Here is a 9036-nt window from a genome sequence, read left to right on the forward strand (position 1 = left end):
GGGAGTGTCGTGCTCCTTGGTGTGTCCTTGGTCCCTGTGTCATAAATTCACCGACCCCGTCCGTGTGGGTTGAATTCTGGTCTCTCTGTCCTGTTCCTCTGGTCCCTGTGCCCGTTTTGAGCCAGTTCCACACTGTTTTGGTGACTGTAGCTTCTCAGCAGAGTGTGACGTCAGGGAGGGAGATGCCTCCAGCCCGTTCTCTTTTTTCAGGGTTTCTTTGGCTATTTGGGGTCCTTTGTGGTTCCCCACAGATATTAGGAGGATTTGCTCTATTTGGGGGGAAAATACCATGGAATTTTGGGAGGGATTGCATTCACTGTGTCCACTGCTTTGGGTAGCATGGATATTTTAACAATATTAATTGTTCCATTCCATGAGAACAGGATATCTTTCCATTTATTGGTGTGTTTTGCAATGTCTTCATCAATGTCTTCAAGTTTTCAGTGTGCAGGTCTTTCACCTCCTTGGTTGACTTTATTCCCAGGTATTTTGTTCTTTTGGATGCAGTTGTAAATAGGGTTGCTTTCTTTCTCTTTCTGATGGTTCATTATTAGTGTTTAGAAAGGCAACTGATTTCTGTGTATTGATTTTGCAACTTTACTGAATTGATTTATTAGTTCTAATAGTGTTTTTGTGGAATGAAGTGGAAAATTGGAATTCAAAAATCCCACTGTTTCTACCATATCCAGGTCGTCCACAACACGGAGGACAGCGGCTCCTAATATAACCTTCCCACAGTGCCTCTAAATGACGTGTGGACTTTGGGTGAACTGGATCTGGGTAAGGCTTGGCTTCTATATGGAAGTTTGATATTTTCTCTGCTTTTCTGGCATGCTGTTGACATACATGATGTTTTGAAAAGTAATTGACTTTCCAGTAATTTCAAACATACAACTTTACATACATAAAAACAAGTCTTGTACCTTGATTAAATATACTCCTAAATATTGATGTTGACATTATTAAAAATGGAATTGTTCTCATAAATTCTTTTTCAGATTATTTTTTGCCAGCGTATGCATATAAGATAGATTTTCATGAATTGATATTTTGTTCTGTAACTTTGCTTATTAATGAGTTGATTAGCTCAAATAATTTCTTTGCTGATTATAGGTAGTTTTATATATAAGATGATGTGACCTATGTTCCGTGAAGAGACCCGGTTTTAATTTTTCCATTCACCCATGGATGCCTTTTATTTCTTTCCTCAAGATTCTGGGTAGAACTTCCAGTACACTACTGAGTAACGGTGATGAAGGTCAGCTTCCTGGCCCTGTTCCTGATTTCAGGAGTAAATCTTTCAGTCTTTAACGTTGAGCATGATGTTTGCTGTGGCTTTTTGTACTACTCTTTTCCATATTGAACAACTTTCCTTTTACTCCTGCTTTCTTGAGTGTTTTTCATGAAATAACACTGGATTTTGATTGTAGATGTTTTGCATTAATTGATATGATTATGTGTTTTTACTTCACACCATTATTGTGGTTGAATACATTGCTTACTTTTCATATGTTGAGCAACCTGAAATTCCTGGTGTAGAGATACTTGCTTATGGCATTATCCATTTAAAGTTCTGTTGGTTTCATGTTGCTATTATTGTGTGATAGATTTTTACATTCCTATTTATAAGTTGTACTGGGGTAGTTTTCTTGTTTTTTTCCTTTATTTTTAAAATCTTTTTTAGGGATAGCATCAGGGTGTTAGTTAGGGAAAGAGTCAGGCCATTATTATAGTGTCAGTGCCTTAGGTAGAGAGAGCATCAGGGCCTTATTTAAGGACAGCGTCAGAGACATACTTAGGGACATATTCAGGGCCTTAGTTTTGAACAGGATCAGGGCATTATTGAGAGATACATGAGGCTATTAGGGGCAGCATCAGGGTGTTAGGGAAAGAGTCGGCCGTTATTATAGACAGTGTCAGTGCCTCAGGTAGAGACGTCATCACAGCCTTAGTTAGGAAGAGGGTCAGGGCCTTGGTTAGGGTCAGGGTCAGGCCAACAGTGAGGGACATGTAAGGCTGTTAGGGACATTGTCAAGGCCTTAGATTGGGTCAGCATCAGGGCTGTAGTGTCGACCAGTGTCAGGGCATTAATGAGGGTCAAAATTAGGGTGTTAGTTAGGGAAAGAGTCAGGTCATTAGTTACAGACAGTTTTAGGGCCTCAGGTAGAATCGGCATCAAGGCCTTAGTTAGGAAGAGCATCAGGGCCTCAGGTTCAGCATCAGGACATTAGTTAGGGCCAGCAACAGGGCCTTAGGGACAGTGTTGTTAGGCCCTCAGAGATAACGTGAGGGCCTTAGTAAGAGACAGTTTAGGCCGTTAGTTAGGGACACTTCAGAGACTTTCTTAGGGATATATTCAGGGCCTTAGTAATAGAATCAGGGTGTTATTTTGTCACCGCTTAGGCACTAAGGGGCAGCATCAAAGCCTAAGTTAGGAAGGGTGTCAGCATCTTGGGGATAGTGTTAGGGACTTTGTAAGTTATAGCTTAGGCCATTAGCTAGGGACAGTGTCGGGCTTATTAAGGGCAGTGTCAGAGACTTAATGAGGGACATCTTCAGGGGCTTAGTTATGGACAGGATCAGGTCCATACTTGGGACCAGTGTCAGGCCGTTATTTAGGGGCAGTGTCAGGGCCTTCTGTAGAGACAGCGTCAAGGCCCTTAGTTAGGAAGAGGGTCAGTGCCTTAGGACAGGGTCAGAGACGTACTTAGGCACATCTTCAGGGCCTTAATAATGGACAGGATCAGGACCACAGTGAGGGACATCTAAGTCTATTAGGGACATCGTCAGGGCCTTAGATAGGTTCAGCATCAGGGCCGTAGTTAGGACCAGTGTCAGGGTGTTATTTAGGGGCAAAATTAGGATGTTAGTTAAGGAAAAAGTCAGGAAATCAGTTACAGACAGTGTCAGCTTCTCAGGTAGAGACTTCAGGGTCTTAGTGAGAGCATCAACATCTCAGGTAGGAACTGCATCAGGCCATTACTTAAAGACAGTGTCAAGGCCTTAATTAGGGATAGTGTCAGGGCCTCAGAGAAAACTTGAGGACCTTAGTAAGAGACACTTCAGGCTGTTCATTAGGGACATCATCAGGGCGTTAGTTATGGACAGGGTCAGGATATTAGTGAAAGACAGCTCAGGCAATTAGGCACACCGTCAGGGCCTTGGTTAGGGGCAGCGTCAGGGAGTAGTTGGGGAAAGAGTGAGGCCGTTAGGTAAAGACAGACTCAGGGCCTTAGTTAGAGACAGTGTCAAGTTCTTTGTTAGGGACACTGTCATGGCCTCAGTTAAAGATAACTTGAGGGTCTTAGTTAGAGATAGTGTCAGGGACTTAGTTATGGACATCTTTAGGGCCTCAGAGGTAATTTGAGGGCCTTAGTAAGAGACATTTTGGGTCATTAGTGACATTGTCTGGACCTTAGTGCCGTCTTCAGTACATCATTTATGGGCCGCATCAGGGCATTAATGAGGGACAGCTCATGTTATTAGGGACCGTGTCAGGGCCTTAGTTAGGGACTGTGTCAGGGCCTTTGTTAGGGAAAGAATGAGGCCATTAGTTAAAGACAGACTCAGAGCCTTAGATAGAGACAGCCTCAATCCTTAGTGAGGGAGAGTGTCAGGGCCTCAGTTAAAGATAAGTTGAGGGCCTTTGTTAAGGACAGCCTCCAGGCCTCAGTTAGGGACAGGGTCATGGCCTCGGGACTAATTTCAGGGCCTTAGTTAGGGACAGCATCAGGGATTTAGTTAGCATAAGAGGCAAGACATTAGCTAGGGACAAGGTGAAGTTAAGGTCTAGGGATAGTGTCAGGAAATGAGCTAGGGATAGTGTCAAGACCTTAGTTACTGAGAGTATCAGGGCCTTATTTAGAACCAGTGTCAGGGCTTCAGGTAGGGCCAGCATCAGAGGCTGACTTAGGGAGAGTGACAAGTACTGAGTGAGGCCTAGCATCAGGGCCTTAGCTGGGGACCCTGTCAGGTCATGACTAAGTAGCAGCATCAGGGCCTTGGCTGAATAAGCATTAGGGTATCTTTAGACATGATCAGGGCCTGAGTTAGTCACAGTGTCAAGGCCTCAATTAGGGATAGTTTGAGGGCCTGAGTTAGGGACAGCGACAGGGCTTTCTTAGGGACGGTGTCAGGACCTTGGTTAGAGATGGGTCAGGATATTAGCTCAGGATAGTGTCAGGGTTTTAGTTATTGCCGGCAGCAGGGCCTATATTAGAGATAGATTCCGGGCCTTAGTTAGGGACAGTGTCAGGGCCTTAATTAGGACTAGTCTGGGCCTTAGTTATGGAGAGCATTACGGCTTCGGTGAGGATAAGGGGCAGGACGTTAGCTCGGGACAGAGTCAGGTTCCAGGCCAGTGGTAGTGTCAGAATGTGAGCTAGGGATAGGGTGAAGACCTTAGTTATTGAGAACATCAGGGCCTTAGTTAGGACCAGCGTCAGGGCCTTAATCAGGACCAGTGTCGGGGCTTCACGAACGGACAGTGTCAGAGCCTAACTAAGGTACAGCAACAGGGCTTAAGTGAGGCCTATCTTTAGGGCCTGAGTTAGGGACAGTGTCAGGGCATGACTTAGGAGCAGTATAAGGGCCTCTGTAGGATCAGCATTAGGGTATTCGTTAAAGACATCAGGGCCTCTGTTAGGGACAGCCTCAGGGCCTCACTTAGGGACAGCCTCAGGGCTTACTTTGGGACAGTTTCAGGACCTTGGTAAGACATCAGTCAGGATATTAGCTCAGGATAATGTCAGGACTTTAGATATTGACGGCAGCAGGGCCTTAGTTAGAGACAGCGCCAGGGCCTGAGTTAGGACTAACGTCAGAGCCTTTGTTAGGTACAGTGTCAGAGACTGAGTGAGGAGTAGTGTCAGGACCTTAGGGACAGTGTCAGGGACTGAGTTAGGTGTAGTGTCAGGGCCTTAGTTACGGACAGCGTCAGGGATTTAGTTAGTATAGGAGGCTCGACATTACCTAAAGACAAGATTAGGTTAAGGTCTAGGGATAGTGTCAGGACATGACCTAGGGATAGTGTCAAGAGCTTAGTTACTTAGGGCATCAGGGCCTAATTTAGGACCAATGTCAGGGCTTCAGGTAGGGATAGCGTCAGAGCCTGACGTAGGGAGAGCGACAGGGCCTGAGTGAGGCCTAGCATCAGGACCTTACCTAGGGACAGTGTCAGGGCATGACTTAGGAGCAGCATAAGGGCCTCTGTAGGATCAGCATTCGGGTCTTCGTTAAAGACATTCTCAGGGCCTCTTTTAGGGACAGCCTCAGGGCCTCACTTAGGGACAGCGTCAGGGCTTACTTTGGGACAGTTTCAGGACCTTAGTAAGACATGGGTGAGGATATTAGCTCAGGATAATGTCAGGACTTTAGATATTGACGGCAGCAGGGCCTTAGTTAGAGACAGTGTCAGGGCCTGCGTTAGGACTAGCATCAGAGCCTCTGTTAGGTACCGTGTCAGGGCCTGAGTTAGGAATAGTGTTAAGGCATTAGTTAGGGACAGTTCTGGGCCAGATTTAGGATGAGCATCTAGGCCTTAGTTAGGGACAGTGTCACGGCCTTGGGACTAAATTCAGGGCCTGAGTTAGGCACAGCATAAGGGCTTCAGTTAGCATAAGAGACAGGACATTTGCTAGGGACAGGGTTAGGGTAAAGTCCAGGGATCGTGTTAGGAAATGACCTAGGGATAGTGTCAAGACCTTAGTCACTGAGAGTATCAGGGCCTTATTTAGAACCAGTATCATGGCTTCAGGTAGGGACAGCGTCAGTGCCTGACTCTGGGAGAGCGACAGGGCCTGAGTGAGGTCTAGTGTCAGGCCCTTAGCTGGGGACACTCTCAGGGCATGACTTAGGAGCAGCATCACGGCCTTTGTTGCATCAGCATTAGGGTCTTAGTTAAAGACATGATCAGGGCCTGAGTTAGTCACAGTGTCAAGGCCTCAGTTAGGCATAGCTTCAGGGACTGAGTTACGGACAGCCTCAGGTCTTCACTTAGAGACAGCAACAGGGCTTTCTTAGGGACGGTGTCAGGACCTACTCCAAGGGGTTATTTGGGGGAACCAGAAAAATAGCATTTGGGATGTTGCAACACCTCAGCCAGCATGTGGTAACTCCCCTGGCAGGCACTCTGAGGTCCTTTTAGCCCTGTACATTTGGGGGAACCTTGGTTCCCATTTGGGTGACTTTTCATTCCAGGAAATCTCATTTGGAAGGTGCACCACTTGGACAGAGGTCACAGGCTAAGTTGAGACTTGGAAGCTGATTTGAGTCTTGTGCTGTTTGGTTTTTGGTTTCTGTTTGGTTTCTGGTTCCTTTGGTTTGAGGCTTCCATTGGTGGTTAGGATTTTGTTTTGTTCTTAGCCCGCATTTGAGTGTTCTATGGTTCAGACATAAGAAGTGCTTCTTCTTCAGTTCCATCTGATAGCCAATGGGCAAAATCCTGGCAGACTGGTCAACCTATAGTTGTAAACCTAAGACTAAGAAAAGAATGAAATTCTATTGTAATTTTGTCTGGCCAGTGTATGGATACATTCTTGAAAAATGTGGAAAGGTGGTCTTTGAATGGTAGCCTAAATGACTATACTATCCTTCAGCTAGTTATTTTGTCACAGGAAGAGAAAGACAGAAGAAGTTCTGTATGTTCAAGCATTTATGAAGCTACGTAATAAAGAAAGTGAGCAGCTAGGTAACAGGCTGATGGTACAAAGAGAAAAGAAAGTCACTTTGTACTAGAGCTGGTTGTGTCTGAATGCAGAAAAAAATAAGGGGCAACATAAGATGGATACAGAAGTGATGGACATTTGTGAAAAGGGAACACTGAGGAAAGAGTTGTGCATGACCAGGATTTTCTAAGATGGATTTTGTTGGAAGTGGGTTAGGGCAAGCCTGGATTTGGTTTCTCCCTCCAAAGTTTTCTTGGAATGCTGCTTTTGATTGTGGACAGCTTGTGAGTTTCTTTGCCTGTGTCTGTGATCTGTATTTTTGTTTGAAATCTCTTTACTTTGGTTCAGTGAATGAGTGTTGTTTGGCCAATTCTAACAGTTCTTCTGATCTCCAGCTAACTTGGAGATGCTTTAGAAGGCCCTTGAGCCATCTCAGAGAGAAATGTTTGATTAGTATGTTAAATTACATGGAATTCCTAAAAATCTAGTATGTCCTGGTAAAATTTGATCAGTCATAATTCTAGTTATTTTTAAATGTTGTATGTCACAGCAATAATGGTTTCTTTTGTCATTTACATTGTGATCAAATGTTTAACCATGACGTTTTAAGTCTTTATGTGATTTATAGATAGTTACTGTTGTGCTCTAACACTTTGCAAAACTGCTCCATCTTCAAGAAGATCTATGTGAAGGACCTTTTGGCAAGCACAGGTCTCTGATAAATTTCATATCATAATGCCAAACTGGGTAAGAAATGAAAAATCTTAATGGAGAATCGGATGGCTTCATAAAAAGTTAACAAAAGGATTGGTTACTGAGTGAACTGGTGAATATGGTTATAATGTTTTTGTTTTTTTGTTACTGGCTTTGATCTGTGTTTCCCAGACACAGGGAAGTCCTTCACCTGAAGCTACTTAGGACTTGGAGCAATTGGGTAAATGACAACTCTGTACTGAAGTGTGTATTTGTGGAAGTTACTGTGTTGGCTTCATTTTGCCCTGATGTTTAAGAGGAAAGGAAAATTACCTAGTGAAGTTATCAGAATGTAATTACTCATGATGTATCACTGTTTGCTTTACGTCTACTGCTAAAAGCACATGTACAATGCTTGTGTGACAATTGGGTATGAATAATAAAATGTATGGCCTATATAAAGCGTTTTCTCATTAACATACCTCTGAGCATGTTCATGATACCTGATCAGTATTCCCCCAATGTGGATTAACTAGGCAAATATAAAGGTGGCCTAGTACTGAGGGCCATGATCTACACCTGGGCCAAACAGCTGAATCATTCTGGCACTGACGGATTGACATTTTGATCATCAGTGCTTTCTATTGAAAGACTTGTAATCAAAAGGGAAAAAAACTCTTCACGTATTGAGGTGTGAGGAAGTCACTCTGGCTTCTACATGGTTTAACTTAAATTTTACTGACCAAAGTGGCCTGTCTTTTGGCCTTTTGGATATGAATTGTACATCTGCTTTGGCATTGAGGAGGGGAAGGCATTTGACAGTCAAAAAGTAACTATGGTTCAGACATCCAAGATAAAACTAAATGACCATTGTAGATGTGATTTAGATGCATTCCTGTGGTTTTTTTTTTATGTTTTTTTTTTGGATGTGGACCATTTTTTAAGTCTATTGAATTTGTTACAATATTGTTTATGTTTCATGTCTTGGTTTTTAGGCCACGAGGCATGTGGGATCTTAGCTTCCTGCCCAGGGATCAAACCGGCACCCCCTGCATTGGAAGGCGAAGTCTTAACCACTGAACCACCAGGTAAGTCCCCGCGTTCCTGTATTGTTGAAATTGAATTTCTGAGCTATATCAGACTCAGGATGCCACTAGCCATTCTCAAAACAATGTCTGCTGGTAGCTGCAACCGTACGTTTTCAAGGAGTCCTGTCTTAATGATTAAATTTCAAACAATGACGTTAGATCAGATACTAATAGAAAGATGAGACATATGTGTAGTGGTCAATAACTCCTGTTATGGATACATGAATACTACATCAGAAGTTAAAACCTACTTAGGTAGAATTAGACAACTGGCTGCGAAGCCTCTCTGAAGTGCCAGTTCCAGACCAGGTTTCAGACTTATTCTCCTGAATTCCTAAGGGAATGAGATCTATTTTTACTATTAAAATTTCAGTTGTTACCCCTCCTATTTTAACTGGATTGGTTGCACCAAAATGGGGGACCAAGGGACTGAGATCTTAATCATACGAGTCTCAGGTACAGGACTTGGAACTCAAATATTTCTAACTTGGTATCCATTCCCCTAGATTTAGGCAGAACTGTGCCCCATTTCAGCGAGAAGTAGCCAGAGCGGTCATCACCCTGTTCCTTGAAGGATGTGGGGAAAGATA

The 9036-nt window shown here is 43.7% G+C and overlaps 1 long non-coding RNA gene across 1 annotated transcript in view; it reads left to right on the forward strand.

The window, feature by feature from the left end:
* Positions 1 to 8636, forward strand: part of LOC309620217 — a 405423-nt gene extending 396787 nt beyond the window's left edge. Inside the window, exon 3 of the long non-coding RNA XR_014239462.1 lies at positions 8354 to 8636. This is a non-coding gene — a long non-coding RNA (uncharacterized lncRNA). The remainder of the gene's footprint in view (positions 1 to 8353) is intronic.
* Positions 8637 to 9036: the final 400 nt, after the last annotated feature.

Source organism: Balaenoptera borealis (assembly GCF_965194805.1).
Source record: "Balaenoptera borealis genome assembly, chromosome: X".
In the NCBI taxonomy this organism is placed as follows: domain Eukaryota; kingdom Metazoa; phylum Chordata; class Mammalia; order Artiodactyla; family Balaenopteridae; genus Balaenoptera; species Balaenoptera borealis.